A 19,567-nucleotide genomic window follows, 5' to 3' on the forward strand; every position below is an offset into this window, starting at 1 on the left:
TTAACCAAAATTTCCATCGTTATTTAACAAAGAAACTTATAGGATTTTATCCTTTCAAATATGTTCATTAATTACTTTACAATTAAAGTTTGTGTAATAATAACGTTGTATATAAAATTTCTGTTCGTTCATCCATCCATATGTATATTTATCCATATGAACCTTATGTATACGTCTACGTGTATGATATCTGTATGTGTATCTCTATGGGTCTGTATTTCCATAGCATTAGTTTATCCTACGCATGACGAAGTTTCGATTTCGTTTGAAATCATTTTCCATTCTCACTCTCCGCGTGAAATTCACGATCGACAAGCAATGTGCGGAAACACGAAAATGGTGATACAGTTTTGCCGACATAGAACATAGTGTTTTGACAGGGTATACTGTTCCATTTGTACAACAACGAACCACTTGAATAACGCATGAGTTTAACAGATATGACTATTTGATTGTCACGTATTCGTGACAATCAAATACCGCACTTCCCTCCCCCCCTCCCACATACCCTCCTCCACCTCCTCCCATCAGTATACGCACCCATTTGTATATGTATGTCAGTGAAGCGAGTAAATGCGTTCATTCCATTTACCCTCACGCTCTATGAAACTCTATGAAAACGTTTTGTTTTCTTTTTTTTTTTTTTGTTTTTACCCCCGTGCCTATCCTAACAAACATTTTTTTTTCTACACCGACGAATAACTCTTATAAGTTTCCCAAAACTATTTATTATTATTTTCTATCGATTAAATATCATCCAATTTGTTTAGAATATTTCAAAGAAATTAAATAAAGAAATAAATGATAATTGAAAAGTGAAGAAGGTGGAAAAATATTAACGTAAAAATATTGAATACTATTTTGTAATAGATTTTTTTTCCTTTCGTTTTCTTTCTTTTGTCCTTTTTTTTTTCTTTTTTTTTTTTTTTTTTTTAATGCAGTCGTCCTCGCGCGTACAGAGATAAAAAAGATTAACGACGATTGACGGGAGGAGGGATGGATGGTTAGAAAGAAAAACGTAGAAGGACGGAATAAGGGGAAAAGAAATTTATTACGAATGATTTAATATCAAGGATATAATTGCAAGTATGTAAAGGGTGTTAGGTAAGGGGGGAGGGGGGAGGGGACGTCGTGGAGGGGGGGGAGATAATTGTGCCATTGAATCCAATAGAAACGATCAGATCGATCTAATGGCTTAATCGTAGACAGGATACAAAGCCACGATGAGGTTCGAAGCTCATTGAGAGATTCGACTGATTAACGAGGTATAGAGCGTCATTGCGTAAATCGGCCTACAGAAGGGAGTCAATGAAAGGCACTTAATTGCATTTGGATACAATGCTCCAACCCTGTAATATTCTCTTGTAACGCGCTTTAACATTCGCGTTGTCAGCTATTGCCACGCTCTAATTTTCTCTCGGGAAAGTTCATTGTCTACACGTCCAGAGCTTGTTGTGTTCGTCATCCTCCATCCTCCATCCTCCCTAATCCCATCCATTCCCTCACCTCGTCGTCCCTCAATCCCATCGTGTTCGTGAGCGCACGCGTGCACTCACGTGCAATGTATTATTTTAAAAATGTCTCTCATAAAAAGGCAAACGTCAATTATCAAAGGGATTTTTCTTTTTTCCTTTCAAATCTCTTCGATCTAACGTTGATTATATGCCAACGTCCATGTATAATCCTTTTAATAGATCGATTTTGAAAAGCGTAAGCTTTACAACAATCACTTTTTGTTTCCATTCATGTTGGCGATGAGAAAGATTTGAAAAAAAAAAGAAAAAAAAAAAAAAAAAATTTTGATTAATCGATTACGAAATATATCCCAATGATGATAATTGAATTAATTGTTATCATTAGCGCGTACGGTTTCTTTTTCTTTTCTTTTTTTTTTTTTTTTTTATATTGACATTGAATAATCTTGAATGACGTTACGAATATTTTTATGGAAATTCTTTTCTTTTTTTTTTTTTATTTTTAGAAATTTTCTTCTTTTTTCTTTTTTTTTTTTTTTTTTTTTTTTTTTTTTTTTTTTCTTAAAAATATTCTCGTAAGTTTATCTCTTCGTAATAATTTAAAATTCTCGTAAATTTGTCCTTCTTTATCACGTACAGTAAGAATTCTCAACATTGTATTAAGAATTATGTTGTTATTATTATATAGGGTATATTAATATCATGATAAGAAATTTTCCCGATAGGGATAGTTCCCCGAAAGTTCGAAATTAATTTGCATTCTTCGGTGGAAAATTGAAAAGAAAAGAAATAAAATTATCAAATTACGTTGGTATCGTACGTGGAAAAAAAAAAAACAAAAAAGAAATTCAAATCTAATTTGAAATCGTCTGGACAAAAAGGAACGAGAAAAAGAAAAAGATGAAGTATTAATTTGTTGTACGACGTTATTAGTAGATATTATTGAAAAAAAAAAAAAAAGAAAAAAAGAAAAGAAAAAAAAAGAGAAATGAAAAAAGAAAAAGAAAAATCGTACGATAATAATAATCTTGTTCGTTTGAAAATTTTTCTTATCGATTTGATTGATGCAATTTTCTTTTGAGAAAGCTAATAATTATTAAATGCCAATGGAACTTACCAATGTATATCTTCATTTTAATAAACAGAAAATGAAGAGTTCGAACGAAAAAAAAAAAAAAAGAAAAGAAAAGAAAGAAAGAAAAAGAAAAAAGAAATAAGAGTCAATGAAATGGCACAGAAAAAAAAATGTATACATATATATATATATATATATATATATATATAATTAAACAGAAGGATTGTAAATAATTCTAATATAATATATTCCAAGTGTTATTTAATCATTGATATATCTTTCATTTTCTTAAAGCACACACGCACACACACATATACTCGTAAAAATAATCAAAGTACATTTAACGATGAGAAATAACTGTAGAAATTTAACTGCGAATTCGGATCTTTATGTAATGGGAAACGTTTATGAAAATGGAAATTAATTATTAGCTTTTCCCCCGTTTCACAATGTATTTCCTTTACATTGTAAAATACATTTGAAACGTTTAAAGTGCCTCCTGGAATATAGTCTTGTCAACCCAGATATAGAATTTAACAAAGAACTCGACACGACCATTTTACTTTTCCAAAAGATTTCAACAAATTCTTTTATCTTTCTTTTCTCTTTCTCTTTCTCTTCTTCTTCTTCGTCTTCTTCCTTTTTTTCTTTTTTTATTTCTTTTTTTTTTTTTTTAGACAGAATTATTCAATTGAAACTTCCGACTTCGCTTCAAAAGTCTATACAGTGAATAGTATACATATATAAATATATATATATATATATATATATATATATATATATATATATACTATGTACTATGTAACAAATGAAAATATTATTTTAATTGTATTAATTGAAAACGTTGCTCTTGTATATTCGAACAAGTAGAATCAAATCGAATCGAATCGAATCGAATCGAACCTTATCAATTAACGTAGTCTTTTATACCAGGAACATGCTGTATTAGTAAAATACAACATCAAAGGGAAATTAAATGTTTTCGAAGCTTTTCTAATAAGTACATATCCCAGTCGAAATGTTTTGGCCTTAATAGTAGTGATAAGTAAATTGATTTATTATAAATTTCAATTTATTTTACAATAATTACTATTAATGTTCTCTCATTGATTAACTTTTCAATATTAATAGATAAATATTCAAAGACAAATCAAAGATAAAGGAAAATATTGATAATGTTAGTGATAATAAGTGAAAGAAAAATAATGAAAGCAAAAGAAAATTAAACAAAAATAATCATTACTCACGAATTACATTCTATTCGATCTGACGAATACTATATATAAGATATTTAGCACGTATCAAAATTTATCAAAATTTTTCAAACGAAATATATATATATATATGTATGTAATTACGTATGGATGTCGTTGCTGTTGTCACTGTCGTTGGACAAAAAAAAAAAAAAAAAAAAAAAACAGAAATAAAAAAGAAAAAATCTGGGTTATTCGAAGTGTAACATGTATAGTTCGCGTTTATAGCAAATGGACGTTCCCCAGTATCATGGGATGATACAGAGTCGAGAAAATTGAAGTCGACGTGAGAGAATGATCGATAAGTTTAGAAGAAGGGAAAAGGAACTTTTTTTTTCTCCTCTCACTTCTCTATTTTATTTAATGCGAATATATATATATATATATATATATATATAGTAGTCGAATAGCATGCGGTTAATAATAGGTGAATGACGTCATGTTTCAAACCAACATAATTATATTTCTCTGACTTTATCAACGATGAAAGTGATCAATAACTTTTAACATTCATTTTTTTTCTTTCTTCTTTTTTTTCTTTTTTTTTTTTTTTTTTTTTTTTGAAATTATAATCGCATTATCGTGTTAGCAGAATGTTATGATATATATATATATATAGTATATACTATATTTCGATCGTTGTTTGTAGTTTTTGTTTTGTTTTGATAATAAGGTAAGAAACACGAAAGGTTTTTATGTTGGACTTTTTTTCCTTTTCACTTTGTTTTCAACGAAAAAAATTCGTATACGTTATATCGTATCTTAGAAGTCTAATGCGAGAGACGTCGGTATATAAAGTGCTTTATACGTATGTATAAATATATACAAGTACATATGTATACACGATAAGATATATACTTCCTTCTTTTATATTCTACGTTTAATCTAGTTTTTTATATGAGATATTGTATCGTTCAACTCCAACCATATTGAGTTTAAATAATAATGTCGGAATTTTTAGTATTTTATATATCTAAATAAATGATACATATATATATATTTTTTTTCGTATATAATATTATAATACATTAGTATAAATATTGGAATTGAGCCTAGGATGTGCACATACTATGATCTTTTATTAGAAAATATTATTATAATTATCCAATAAGCAATATCGTAACTTTCAATTTTTTATCATGTTGTGTATATATAATATAAATATATATATATATGTATAACAAGACAATACAACATTCAGTATTTTTTACTGAAAATTCTAAAATTCGACATTTATTTATTTATTGGAAAATCCAATAGCTATAGTGTACCATATTATATACGAATGTTCGATAAAAGGTATTAAATATAGTGTCATTTATAAAGATATAAAATACTAAAAAGTTCTGAAATAATTCGTTGACCAATTCGATATTTTCTGTCGATGATAAAAAAATGTTTTGTAATGGAAATAAATATTCGATTCAAAAAAAAAAAAAAAAAAAAAAAAAAGGAAAAAAAGAAAAGAAAAAGAAGAATAATTCCAAAATAACACAACATTTTTATTAAACGTTCTCGAATAACTCTATTGAATGAATTTATGTATCCTCTAATTTTCATTAATTGTAAAATCAATTAATTATCATAGATAATAACGTTATTATAATTATTGTAATTATTAAAATTTATATAATTATTGTAATTATTAAAATTTATACAATTATTGTAATTTATTATGAGAAAAAATAATTATTATAAATCGTAATATATCATTTACTTTAGATATACAATCGATTCTTTTAAAATAAATTAATGAACAATATCTTGCAATAGAGATGTTACATTAATAAAGATTGTTACATCTTGTTACAGCGTTTAATTACGTTGCCGGATCGATCAAAAAGAAAATATAAAGAGGAAGGATAGAAGAGGAAACAAAAAAGATAAAGAAAAAAAAAAAGAAAAACAGAAGAGAGAAAAAAAGAAAAAAGAAAAAGAAATAGTAGGGCCGAGAGAAAGGCGGAACTAATGGTGGGATACGTCTTGAGTCGCGAAGATTAAGCGAACAGCGAAGGAATCGGAAATGGGATGAGAATGTAGAAAGTCGAGCGCAAAGTGAAACAAATCGTCGTATACGGGGGTTGAACTTCGGGATTACCAACGCACACATCTTGATATTTTTTTCTTCTCAACTTCTTTCTATGTAGAAAGGATAACGAGAGTTAATTTTTACGAATGACGTAAGAAATATCAATTAAAGAAAATCGTACGAATCGAAATTTCATTCTCAATAAAATCAACGAGAGATTGACTAATAATTGATCATAATGAATATTTTTTTAATATAATTTCTTATGAGAAAATATTAAATATATTTACGTATATATATTTAAATAACACACACATATATATATATATGTATGTGTATGTGTATATATATATATATATATATATATATATACATACTTTGGCAGACAGCCGCATTGCGTGCAGATTATTAACGATGCGATGACGACGAGATTAGCTTTACACGGACGACGTCGTAAAAATCTTAATTACAGAATAGTTTGTCCTTGGGCTGTGGAAGCTAGCCGATGCCAGGCGGCGCGCGGCAGCAGAAATCGTCGGGGCAATTAAAACTTCCGGACGGTAAGTTTAATGCGCTCCACTGTACTCTGATAAAAAGTGTAAACGGTAAATGAGATTTCGACGGAATAAACTAGATACCAAAAGTGAAAGAGAAAGAGAAATAGAGAGAGAGAGAGAGAGAGGATCGAAATTGAACAGAATTCTAATTCTTTTTTTTTTCCTTTTCTTTTCTTTTCTTTTCTTTATATATTTTGTTCTCTCATTAAAATGCGAAACGAAGGAAGAGAAAAAAGGCTTCTTTTTTTTTAATAATTATTTTTTTTATTTTCCGAAGTAAAAGTAGGAAGGGTTGAAATAGAATAGGATAGAAGGAGAGGGGGAGTCTTATATCCCGGTAAGCCACTGTTATAAAGGAACAACATTAGCATGGCTAACAATAAGCTATAAAGCAGTAATAGGTGGCCAGCTATGCTTTGCGGAATATTATTATTAGTTAAAGGCACGGCATAATTATTAAGCCGATGTCGATTACCATTGACGATAGCTATTACGTATAACCCTTAAATAATCTAGAATGGTACTACTTTGTACCATGTCTAATTTTGTACAAAACGTAGAAAATCAACATTATTCGATAACGTTCTAATTTACATTCGTATCTTATAATAAATTGTTACATCTTTATTTATAAAATATATATATATATATATATATATATATGTGTGTGTATGTGTGCGTATGTAGAATCAATCAAAAGACAATTCTTGAATGGTTATAATGATCGAAATTTTACACATATCGCATGAAGTTTATTTGAATATTATTCAAACGTTATTCACAAATAATCCCATAAACTTTAATTTAATATTCATTCAAATAATAATAATTAATAACGAAAACATTTGATAAAGCGTTCGTTTGACTTTATTGGTTTTTTAAAAGAAAAAAAAAAAAAGAAAAAAAAAAAAAAAAAAAAGAAAAAAGAAAAAGAAAAAATACAAATATAACGAGAAAATTGAAATTTCATCTGTATTTTAACAGGCGATTTTAATTATTATCATGGTTTTTAAAATATCTGGGTTATTTTTTTCTTTTTTTTTTTCTTTTTTTTATACCGAATACACGACCGAGCACTCGACCGATCGTAAGTTTATTGACCGTGTAAAACGTGATCATTCAAAACGCATATTTAAAACAGTCGAATGGCAAAAAGCGATTAACATGATTTATGTTAGCGAGCATCAATGTTCTCCTCATTTGTAAAATTTACATTCTATCGAGTTGCACGCGGTCTTTTGTCCCGAAACGAGAAAGCAGTAATTATTATCGCTTTCCGAACATTCCATGGTAATACGTTTTATTACGATTTATCACGAATTCATGTTATTTCTCTCTCTCTCTCTCTCTCTCTCTCTCTCTTTCTCTCTCTATCTCTCTCGCTCTATCTCCTTCTCTCTCGAATATATTTTTTATGACATATTTTCAAAGGGGATCAATTATTTCGATTGCAATTAAATCGTTATTATAGGTATATTAATTTTATATAAATGAGTATTTAATTCTATGGGATCGATAGAAAAAAATAAAAAATAAAATAAATAAAATGAAAGAAAAGAAGAAAAGAAGAAAAAAGAAATTTTGAAAACATTTAATACGTAAAATTTATTGCATGTATCTTGCATATATATTGCATATATATTGCATATATTTGGTATCTATGAATATATCGTAAAATTTGTCGAAAAATCATGCAAAAATCGTTCTCCTTTTTTTCCCTCCCCTCCCCCTCTCCTTTCTTTCTTTCTTTCTCTCTTTTATCTTTTTTCTTCTTTTTGTTTGTTTTTTTTTCTATCTTTTTTTTACCTTTTTAATTTTCTTTTTCTTTTAATTACTTCAACGTAAAATTCATCAAACCGAAAAGCAATTAATGAAAAATTGCTTTTCTCGCTTTGACACATTACGAACGTGAACGTGAACGTGAACGACAAGATGTCCGACAATCTTTTATGCATCGCGATAATGGAAACCAAATGAAAAAAAGTATTCATTTATTCAATTGATTCTAAAATAGAAACCGTTCAACATTTCGTTTGTTCCCTTTTTTTTCTCTCTTTCCTCTTGGTTCTTTTTTTTCATTCTCTTTTTTTTTTTTTTTTTTTTTTTTACATTGCAGACGAGAGATAACGATCGTTGGTTAATAAAAAAAAAAAAAAAAAAAAAAAAAGGAAAAAAAGAAAAAAGAAAAAAGAGAAAAAAGGATGCAAGAATTAGTACAAAAAAAAAAGTGATTAAATAGTTAAAAAGGAAAAAAGAAAAAAAGAAAAAAAAAAAAAGAAAATTGTCCACTGATTAACAAATTATAAAAAAATGAACTTTCTCGTAATGTATAGATATAAATAATAATAAAATTACGGATCCGTCAAAAGAAAAAAAAAAAAAAAAAAAAGAAAAAAGATTAATTAATAAAAAATCGATCGTATTATAAATCGTAGACTTCTTTGATATCTCTCTCACTCTCTTTCTCTCTCTCTCTCTCTCTCTCTCTCTCTCTCTCTCTCTCTCCTTCTAATTCTTTTCTGTTTCTTTTTCATTTCTCTCTTTCTTTTAAACGAGAAATTTACGAATGGAGTGTCATCGCGCATTGAAGAGTAAGAAAAGAAAAGAAATCTGAAATCTCTCTGGTAATCTACTTTTAATATCCTGCGTCGATGAAATCTCGATATGAGAAGAAGCGTGTTCCACTTGAATCGTTTCGATGAGAGGAAAGGAAAAAAAAAGAAAAAAAAAAAAAAAAAGAAGAAAAAGAAAAAAAGAAGAAGAAAAAAAAGAATAAAAGAAAGAAAATAAAAAGTAAAATAAAAAAGGGAGAAAGAGAGAGAGAGAGAGAGAGAGAGAGACGAAGAAGGTTTAGCCGTTCAAGCGAGAAGGTCGAACCAAACGTGACTCCTTTTTCTACGAACGGAGATTGGGAAGAAATGAACGAAGTAAAGGAAAGGAAAGGAAAGGAAAGGAAAGAAAAGGAAGAAGAAAGAAGAAGAAAAAGAAAGGAAAAGAGCCTTCTTCGTAAAAGGAAAGAGGTGAACTCTCTAGATCGAATAGTAGAGACAGATGAAGGATCATCTGCGGAATGCGTTCGTTCGGATTTATAACAAGATATTCTGATTCGACAGTCTTGAGATCGTATCGAAATCGTATTCATCATTCAACGTCGAAGAAGTGTCTCTCAACGAACGCATATACCAATCGCACGAGGGAGAGAGTTATTTTTGAAAGAAAAATATTCTTTCTCTCTCTCTCTCTCTCTCTCTCTCTTTTCTGTTTTTTCTTTTTTGCAATTTTTTTTTTTTTATCATCTCACGCATTCTACATAAATCGTTAATATTACGTAAATTGAATAAATAAAAATCTGTGAGTTTATTTCTTTCTCTCTCTCTCTCTCTCTCTATCTCTTTCTCTCTCTCTTTCTTTATTCTCTCTGTCTCTCTCTTTTTCTCTCTCTTTTTCAATTTAGAATCAATTCGAACGCGAAAACAGTTCTAAATATAAGTAGAAACGTAAGGTATATTACGATGTAAAATTAACTAGTTTCTCCTTTGAACTTTACGTGTTCTAAAACGAAAAGACGTTTTAAATTCTAAAGTACCCGTTTGGGAAAGGATTTTCAATCTTAAAGTAACTTAAACTGTCTTCGAAAGTCTTCAGAAACTTTACAAATCGTTTCGTACGTATCTTACTTGGAACGAAAAACTCAAGGTATCCTTGTAAGATTACTTTATTATAAGCTTCGATAATGCCATATATTATATCATATGGATATATAAATTTTCTCTCTCTCTCTCTCTCTCTCTTTTCTCTGTATTTTTTATTTCTTTTTTTTCGTTCTATTTTAATTAAATCGAACGGAAAAGCTCGAAAGTTTTCCATTGATATGTCGAAATCTTTTCAATTTCATTAACTCGTGGATATGATTGAAATGAATGATGAATGAAAAAAAAAATTGATTTAATGATTTTTCATTGAGATCATAGTCTCCCTCCCTCTCTCTCTCTCTCTCTCTCTCTCTCCCACACATACGCGCACACACACACACACACACATATATATATACCTGCATACATACGCTAAGATACACATATATGCACAAGTGAAAATACCTATTTCATAGTTATCCCTCATCTGATTCGAGTGGGCCAGCCATAGTTGACTTCTTACTTTATCAAATTTTATGGGACAGTAAGCTCGAGTATTTTCCTGTTTGCAAGAACCAAACTCCCACGAGGGCTCAACGAGGCAATCTGTAAAGTACACACAGCGAGAAATGCCAAGGAAATACGGGATTACAGGAAATTGATAACTGCGATGGCGATGTTTGTTACGAGTGGATCCAACCTCTCTTGGCGTGTCTAACTGCTTTCATCTTTCTCACTTTTTCTTTTCCTCCTTCCTCTCCTTTTTTTTCTTTCTCTTTCTTCCTTTCTTTCTTTCTTTCTTTCTTTCTTTCTTTCAATGGAGAAAGAAACACGGAAGAATCATTTTTCCTTATCGAATATTGTCTTTCTTTGATAAAAAAAAAAAAAATATATATATATATAAAGCACAAAAGAAAAGGAAAAAAGAAAAAGATAAGAAAGAAAAAAATATCATCCTCGTGAAAAATGTAATCGATACGCGATGAAATATCGATAAAAAAAAAGAAAAAGAAAAAAGAAAGAAAGAAAAACAAGAAAAATTAAAAAGAAAACGACGTGTACTATTTTTCTCGTACTATTAAACATAATTGTATACGTTTGAAATGGATCGATCCTATTTGATCAAATGAATATGAATAATAATAATAATAAAAATAATAATAATATTAATAATAATAGTAATATGCGTATCGAACGTGTCGATAAGAGAAATATTAATAAGTACGATTTGAAAATACTTTTTATCAAAATCATATTTCTTTTTATTATCTATATATTATTTATACGTAACTACAATATTCACATTTTATTCCTATTAAATCTCGTATTCCAATATATTTTTCTCATTCCCAAAGTGATAACAATATTTTCTACTCTTGGAAAAAGTATTACGATTCACCGTAACGACTTTAAAAATAAAAAATAGAAAAAAAAGAGAAAAAAAGAAACGTCCGTACGTTTTTTTTATTCTTTTTTTTTTCATGCTGTTTCATGCTTTTTCATGCTTTTTCTTTTCTTCTTTATTTATTTATTTATTTATTTATTTATTTATTTATTTATTTATTTATTTATTTGTTTGTTTATTTTTTTTTTTTATTTTCTTCAATAATAATTCCATTCTCGAAATAGCTCCAAGTGAAAAATAAATTTTTTCGAATAATCGATAATACAATAATACATGATATTTAATTTATCGTCGAAAATCTGTAAAATTCTTTCTCAACAATATTTTTAATTATTCATTTATCACCACTATAATTCCATCCTTATTCGTTTTCAATTAAAAGATAGGAGATAGCCTATTGTTTCGTTTTAATTCTTTCGAAAATTCCAATTTAAAAATAAATAAATAAATAAATAAATAAATAAATAAAAAAGAAAGAAGGAAGAAAGAAAAAAAACAATATCGTTGAAAGAACGTATAATTCCTTCTTTGTTCTCTTTCAATTCATCTTTTCTTCCATTTCTCTCTCTCTCTCTGTCTCTCTCTCTCTCTTTCTTTCTCTTTTCTATTTTTCACGCTTATCCATTCAAAACTATCCACTTTACTTGCAACTCTGCAACGCACGTACGTACATGCATACGTTCATACGCGTCAGTTCGACACTAAAGATAAAAAAATAAATAAAATAAAAATAAAAATAAAAATAAAAATAAAAACAAAAATAAAAAAAGACAAAGAAAAAGAAAAAGAAAAAAAAAAGAATAAAGCAAAAGAAATAAAAAGTGCAAGAGTGAAATCCATTTATCCTTTACGTTAAGGTAATAAACGGTGTGCTAACAAAATGAATATTTCCCCTTTGATGCGTTAAAAAATTGACATTTTGACAAAAATTTATTTCGTTCGTTGATTGACGTTATTTGAACGCAAAAAAAAGAAACAAGAAAAAAAAGAAAAAAGGAGAGATAAAATGAAAAAGAGAGAGAGAGAGAGAGAGGACATCTTACGAAATGTGAGGAAAGTAAAAGCGTAAGAGAAGGATAGAAAATAAAAGGAAAAAAAAAGCACAAAAGAAAAAAACAAAAAACAAAGAAAAGAAAAATAAAAAATAGAGACAATAATCGATCGCAATAATCGTGTCCGCTTATTTTATTATTCGCGATAGTTAAAATTCATTCGTCATATTCGAATACGCATAATCAACTAACTATGTCAATATCCTTTGTACAAGTTTAAAATTTGAAAAATATTTTGTTACTTAGAATCCAACAATTATAAAATTAAGTTTGCTTTTAAATAATAAAAAATTCTCATTAAATCTTAATTCTATTATGTCATATTAAATATTAAATATTATTCTCATTATATATTAAACGTATTAAGAAAGATAATAAAATTGGCGATAGTACGATAAAAATTATCTGTTAAATTTTATCTCTGGAGATAAATGATAAATGATAACAACGTTGAAATTTTGCACGTTCATTATTTCTTTAGTATCGTTTGAATTATCAAAGACATTCGACACAGAGAAAATGTTACGGCAATTTCTTTTCCTTACGTTAGTTTGCATCTTTTGCACTGCCAGCAATGCACTGAAACTTCAAGTATGTATATACACATACATACACAAACATACACACACACACACACACACATATATATATGTATATATATTTAAAGAATCTCTCCAATTCCCGGAGTATTCATTTAGGACGTTAAGTCAACGCCCCACGGCATATGACGGTAATAAAAAAAAAAAAAAAAATAGAAAAAAAGGAGAAAAAAATAAATAAAGATAGAGAGATACAGAGAAAAAAAGAGAGAGAGAGAGAGAGAGAGAGACAGACAGACAGACAGATAAAAAAAAAAAAGAGAAAAAGTATAGAGCAAAGTAGACAGAGAAGGCAAACGAGATTGCAATTTATAATTTACTTCTTGGGTTATTCGAAGTAATTGAATTTATTCCGAGATGTTCTTTACATTTAACACACTCACATACACACACCAACGCGCATATACTATTGCGATTATATTCGAATGAATAGATATATTGATAATGCGAATAGAAATGGAAAAAGAAATATTGATATACATCCAAACAAATAGATAAATAGAATGAATCTTTTTAGTTGCTAATTTTTAATCGGATATTTGAAAAAGAAAATACAAAAAAAAAGAAAAACAAAAAAGAACAAAACAAAATAAATCTGGCCCATTTTCGTACGTACATAGATACTTAGAAATTCGTCTGAATTTATTCCGATTAAAATTACGAGATTATCGTTTACATTTAATCGTACGTCAATACGCCAATACTGTTACGATCATATTGAACAAATAGAGATATTGATATATATATATATATATATATGTATATTAAAAGGTCGAGATGAATAAATAATGGCGAAAGTTTTTAATCAATAAGTTTTTATCGAATATATATTTTTTTCAATTTTTTTTTTCAATCTTTTCCTTCCTTTTTCTTTTTTTTTTTTTTTTTTTTTTTTTTTTAAATAAAACTAGCTATATTTCCAGTTCGTATATTTCGAAAAGAAGCTTAAAAATCATAAAGCTGTCGAAGGTAAAAATGAAATTTTATGATTTTTACAAAATTCATCGATCCCCTCCACGAAAACTAAAAAAAAAAAATATATATATATATATATATAATGAGGTCAAGCTAACGTGAAATTAAATGGTTTATGCATTTAATATTACCATTTCTTTAACAAATGATGTTAACGAACTAAGTTAAACAATAAGAGTTTGTAGGACTAAAGGGATAAACGTTATTCGTCAAACTTTTAACGAGAATCTAACTGGTTGTTCATTTTAATCTCGTAACATTTGTCCTCCTTAGAAGGAAAAAGAGAATATAAAAAGAATGAACCTAATTTTCTTGTCTCTATTCTTTTCTTGTTTTTTTTTGTTTCCTTTTGCACGATAAAAAATCTCTTTTCTCTCTTACTTTTTCCTTTTTTCCTTTTTTTCTTTTTTTTTCTTTTTTTTTTTCTTTTTCTTTCCATCACCATAACGTGAATACGTTTTATTTTTCTTTTTATTATTGTAATTATTATTATTTACAGAACAAAAGTAGAATGTCTCATTAATGTTCAAGTATTTCAGAGAGAAAAAGAGAGAGAGAGAGAGAGAGAGAGAGAGAGAGGGAGAGAGAGAAAGATAGAGAAAAGTCTGTTCGATCAACAAAGTTAGAGAATCTTCTGTTAGTTTCTACTATTTGTATTTTCTCTCTCTCTCTCTCTCTCTCTCGCTCTCTTTCGCTCTCTCTCTCTCTGTCTCTTTTTCTCTCTCTTTCATCGTTGTCTCTATAAAGTTGAAATAACGAGAGAAAAACTGTCTTACTCTCGTTGTACCAAACGATCGAAGTTTTTCTTCGCTTAATTAATTCCCACTTGATTTCACGAACACGTTTATCTGTTAGAAAATACAATGATCCAGTTTGTCTCTTTGGTTTGATTCCTCGTTGTACGACCAAACAGAACTGAAAGAAAACGAAAAGAGAATAAAGATAAAGAAAAACAATAGAGGATAGTTCGATAAGACAGAAGATAAGAAAGAAAGAACAGAAAACTAGATTATATAATATACATACATACATATATATATATATATATATATATATATATATATATATATATATATATAAAGTTTTCTTTCTTTATAACTACTTAAAAGGATTATAGTCTTCTTGAAGACATCGTTCTGCAAATTTTCATTCCTGTTCTTTTTGAAAATTTAATATTAACATACATATATATATATATATTTTTTTTTTTACGAAATATCGTCGCAATATATAAATGTTTTTTCTTTTTTGTTCTTTATATAAACTTATCTCCCATCGAAAGTTTCGTGATAGAAAGAAAAAAAAGAAAAAAAGATAGGAAAAGAGAGAAAAAAAATGGAAAAAAAAAAAGAAGGGAAAAAACATTATCCATGAATCTTTCTTACTTTTAATTTCAGGAGAGTAAGACGAAAAGTGATATCGGCCATAAAATAGTTTTCCAAAACTCGACGGTCGTTACACTTGCCATGATTAGCACCTTGGGTGTGGTCGTGATAATACTCGTACCTACGATATTGTATTAGTAAGTTTATCGCTTTTATGAAGATATTTTTTTTTGTTTTTTTTGTTTTTTTTTTGTTTTTTTTTTTTGTATTTTTATTTCGATATCACTTGGAAAGGAAAAAGAAAATAAAAGATATCAGTAAAGATTTAACGATAAAAAAAATGATACTGATCTTTGATATCTTAGATTTATTTACGCATACGATCGTACAAATGTTTTCGTTTTAAATTCTTGCAATAAAATGCAGTTTTTCTTTCTGTACTTCTTTTTTTTTCTTTCTTTTTCTTTTTTCTTCTTCTTCTTCTTCTTCTTCTTCAATTAGTAAACATTCAAATGACACAAAATATAAGGACAATGTGAAATATCTTTTATAATATCTTTTGAAAATATCTTTTGAAAATCATATACCTTTATATTACTTTTATTTATGTATCACTTTAATCAATATATACATATATATATATTTAATAAAAAAAAATTATTCTCCAATCGTTGCAGTAAATATTGTGCGAGAAAAAGTAACAAAGAGATGCATTCCAATGGAATTCATTGAATTTAGAATGATCCAAGCTACAAACTAGTTCGTTCCTTTCGAAGGGATATTATACTTTTTTTTATTCCGTGAACAAAAAGAAAAAAAAAAAAAGAAAAAAAGAAAAGAAAAAAACAAGAAAAAAAGAGGAAAGAAAAGAGAAGAAACGGAAGAAAATGAAAGATCAACTATAACGCACACGTGGTGAGTGGGTGGTATGTGGTGGTAGGGTGGACGACGACGACGACGACGACGATGGAGGGGGTAGTGTTTTAGCGACGACGCGGACTCGTAAGCTCGATAAATCGACGAGAATTAATCGTATCGCGTCGACGCGAACAAATACGAATTCGATAATTAATCCATTGATCGGTTTTATGACTCCCCGTTGAACGACACTTCTCTACCGTACAAACCGATCGTTCGTTTTCTCTCTACCCTACTCCCTCTCCTCATCACCACCACCCCTCCCCTCCCCACTCCCTACCCACCCCTCGCCTCTTGTTTTAACTTCGGTCATTTGGCAACGAACCCTGATAATGGTTAAGCGAGCGAACCGTACCGAACGATTTCATTGAACGATCCCGATTATTTTGGATGAAATGCTGTATAACGTACCGAATAACAATAAGCCGAAACGTGTGACTCTAATTCAATCGAATCCGCAAAACGACAAACTCTCTATTGTTATGTTTACGTTAATTTAGATATCCTTTTAATTACTAACTATTATTTTGATATTGGTCAAATTTCCATTGGAATTATATAAAATATATACTAAAGTAGAATTTTTATTTGTTATATTAAATGGACCGGAAAGTAATGACACTTTCTTAAATTAAATTCAAACGAATAAATTTTTAACAAGTTTTTATTTTTAATCACAATTAAATATCGACATGCAATAGTAAATGAATTTCCATTACTACCTAATATTATTCATTGGTCAAATTTGTTATTAAAATGATAGAAAATATAAGATAATGTTAAAATTATTATTATAGCTTTGATCGATATATGAATGTAATAAATGTATGATATTTTATATCGATATAAATAATCTCGACGTTGATTCAATGATAACTTCTAATACTATTATTTTATTTTAACAATCATCAAATTCCTATTGGAATTTTTATTGAAAATCTAGGATAAAGTAAAATTTCTACGTTATAATATTTATTGATCGAATTGTTATTAGAACGATAAAAAAAATATAGGATAATGTTAAAATTGTTATTATAGCTTTGATCGATATGTGAATGTAATAAATGTACGATATTTTATATCTCGAAATAAATATCTCGACGTTGATTTAAGAATAATTTCTAATACTATTATTTTATTTTAACAGTCATCTAATTCCTATTGGAATGATAGAAAATATAGGACAATGTTAAATTTATCATTAGGTTTATCGATATTCGAATGTAATAAATGTTTAATATTTTATATTTAAATGAATACGTCGACATTAATTTAGGGATCCTTCTAATATTATTATTATTATCTCAATTCTGATCAAATTCTCATTGGAATTATAGAAAATATATAGGACAATGTTAAATTTCTTATTAGGTTAATCGATATTCGAATGTAATAAATCTTTGATATTTTATATCTAAATAAATACGTCGAGTTTAATTTAGAGATATTTCTAATTACGACTATTATTTTAGTATTGGTCAAATTTCTATTGGTATGATACGAATTATAGGGGTGAAATACTATTTGCTTTTTAGAGTATTTATTGCTCAAATTCCCATTTGCATGATACAAAATATAAAGCAATGTTAATGTTCTTATTAGGTTGATCGATATCTAAATGGAATAAAACGTTCGATAATTTATATCGAAATAAATATATCGACGTTAATTTAAATATGTTTTCTAACACGATTATTATTTCGACAATTATCATAATACCATTGTAATTATAATAAGCATAGGGCAATTTTAAATTTCTTATTAAATTGATTCAATATTTTATTTCTAAATAAATATATATATCGACATTTATTTAAAGATCCTTTTAAAATAGATCAAATTAAAAATTGAAAAATTGTAAAAATATTTTCTATTTGAAAATTCGTATGATAAAAAAATAAAAAAAGAAAATATATATATATATATACAAAATGTTGGATTAAATTTACGTACACTGTTATAACATCGAATTGTTGTCGTTAATGTATTAAAAAAAAAAAAAAAAAAGAATAGAATTAAAAAATAATGAATAGAAAAAATAATTCATTTGATTTTCATCTCCTCTATTGTTTTAATTTCTGTAATAAAATATAATTAACTGAAATGTAAAATTTTTCTTCTCTCCGTATAATGAAAACATTAAATGTGATTTTTTTTAATTAGATATAACTTTTGAGAATTAAAAGAACATAGTAATTCATGTTTCTATATGATTCAACTTTAAGCGTAAAGTATCAAGAATAATATCATCGAGTAACCTTTATTTAATTAATATAAACAAAGTCGAACTTTATCAATTTATTGTTTATCACTGTCCACACGTCTTTATCACTCGTCACAGTATTTTCACGTGAATATCCGTAATTACATTTTATCAATCAAGTTTCATAAATTGAATAAACTATAATCATCGAATAGTAATAGTACTACAAATAAATGTATAATCCTATAAATATCTTGAACTTTATTTGATAAAACTTTAATTGATTTTTTATATCCCTTTTTTAAATTTTCACTAGCGAAATAATCTAAAAATGTTGTTAAATATTTTTACGCACATTATTTTCCTTTTCTTCCTTTTTTTTTACTTTCTTTTTTTTTCTCTCTCTTTTTTTTCTTTTTTTTTTTTTTTTGTTTAAATGTCAAACACAGGAACAACGATAGCAAAGAAATTGTTGCAGCGTAAGTATATTACGATAAAATACATAGTTCACTTTTATCGACATAACGAAATACGGAAACAACGAAGTTGTATATACATAAATAAAGCAAATAAACTACGATGTGTTCGAATGTACGTACATATTTTTTCTCCGTCTTTTTTTCGGGGGAGTTTATTTTTTTCTCTCTCTTTTTTTTTCTTTTCCTTTTTTTCGTTTTTTTTTTCTTTTTTTTTGTTTTTTTTTTTAAATGTCAAACACAGGAACAGCGACGACGATGAAAAACAAAATATATATACATATATATATATTAACAATAAAATATGTAACTTACATACATATATTTATATCAAAGAAAGTTTAAATGTATCGAATTATAAAAGTTAGATCGTTAAACGAATAAACTACGTACCCGTAGGAAGTCACGTTCAATGTTTGTACGTAGATATTTCAGTTAATTTGAGGAAGAACGTAAATGCCAGGTGATGTATAACTCGGTATGAAACGAACTGAGGAGCCTCAGCTTTATCAACCTTAGGTATCCTCGAGTATATAAGTAAGAGCTAAGAAAGACAGAGATATAGGAGGTAGAGAGTTAATAGTAACGGTAGC

General features: G+C 27.7%; 1 long non-coding RNA gene across 1 annotated transcript; it reads right to left on the reverse strand.

Moving 5' to 3' along the window:
• Positions 1-6,312: 6,312 nt before the first annotated feature.
• Positions 6,313-19,504, reverse strand: LOC146872277 (uncharacterized). Its single transcript, XR_014983526.1, has 4 exons — positions 19,368-19,504; positions 15,438-15,558; positions 14,829-14,967; positions 6,313-6,418 (listed from the first exon to the last, which is right to left on the reverse strand). It is a non-coding gene; the product is annotated as an uncharacterized LOC146872277 (long non-coding RNA).
• Between the last annotated feature and the right edge of the window lie 63 nt (positions 19,505-19,567).

This window comes from Vespa mandarinia, chromosome 23 (genome assembly GCF_050613455.1).
Source record: "Vespa mandarinia isolate Hongniang chromosome 23, ASM5061345v1, whole genome shotgun sequence".
Taxonomy (NCBI): domain Eukaryota; kingdom Metazoa; phylum Arthropoda; class Insecta; order Hymenoptera; family Vespidae; genus Vespa; species Vespa mandarinia.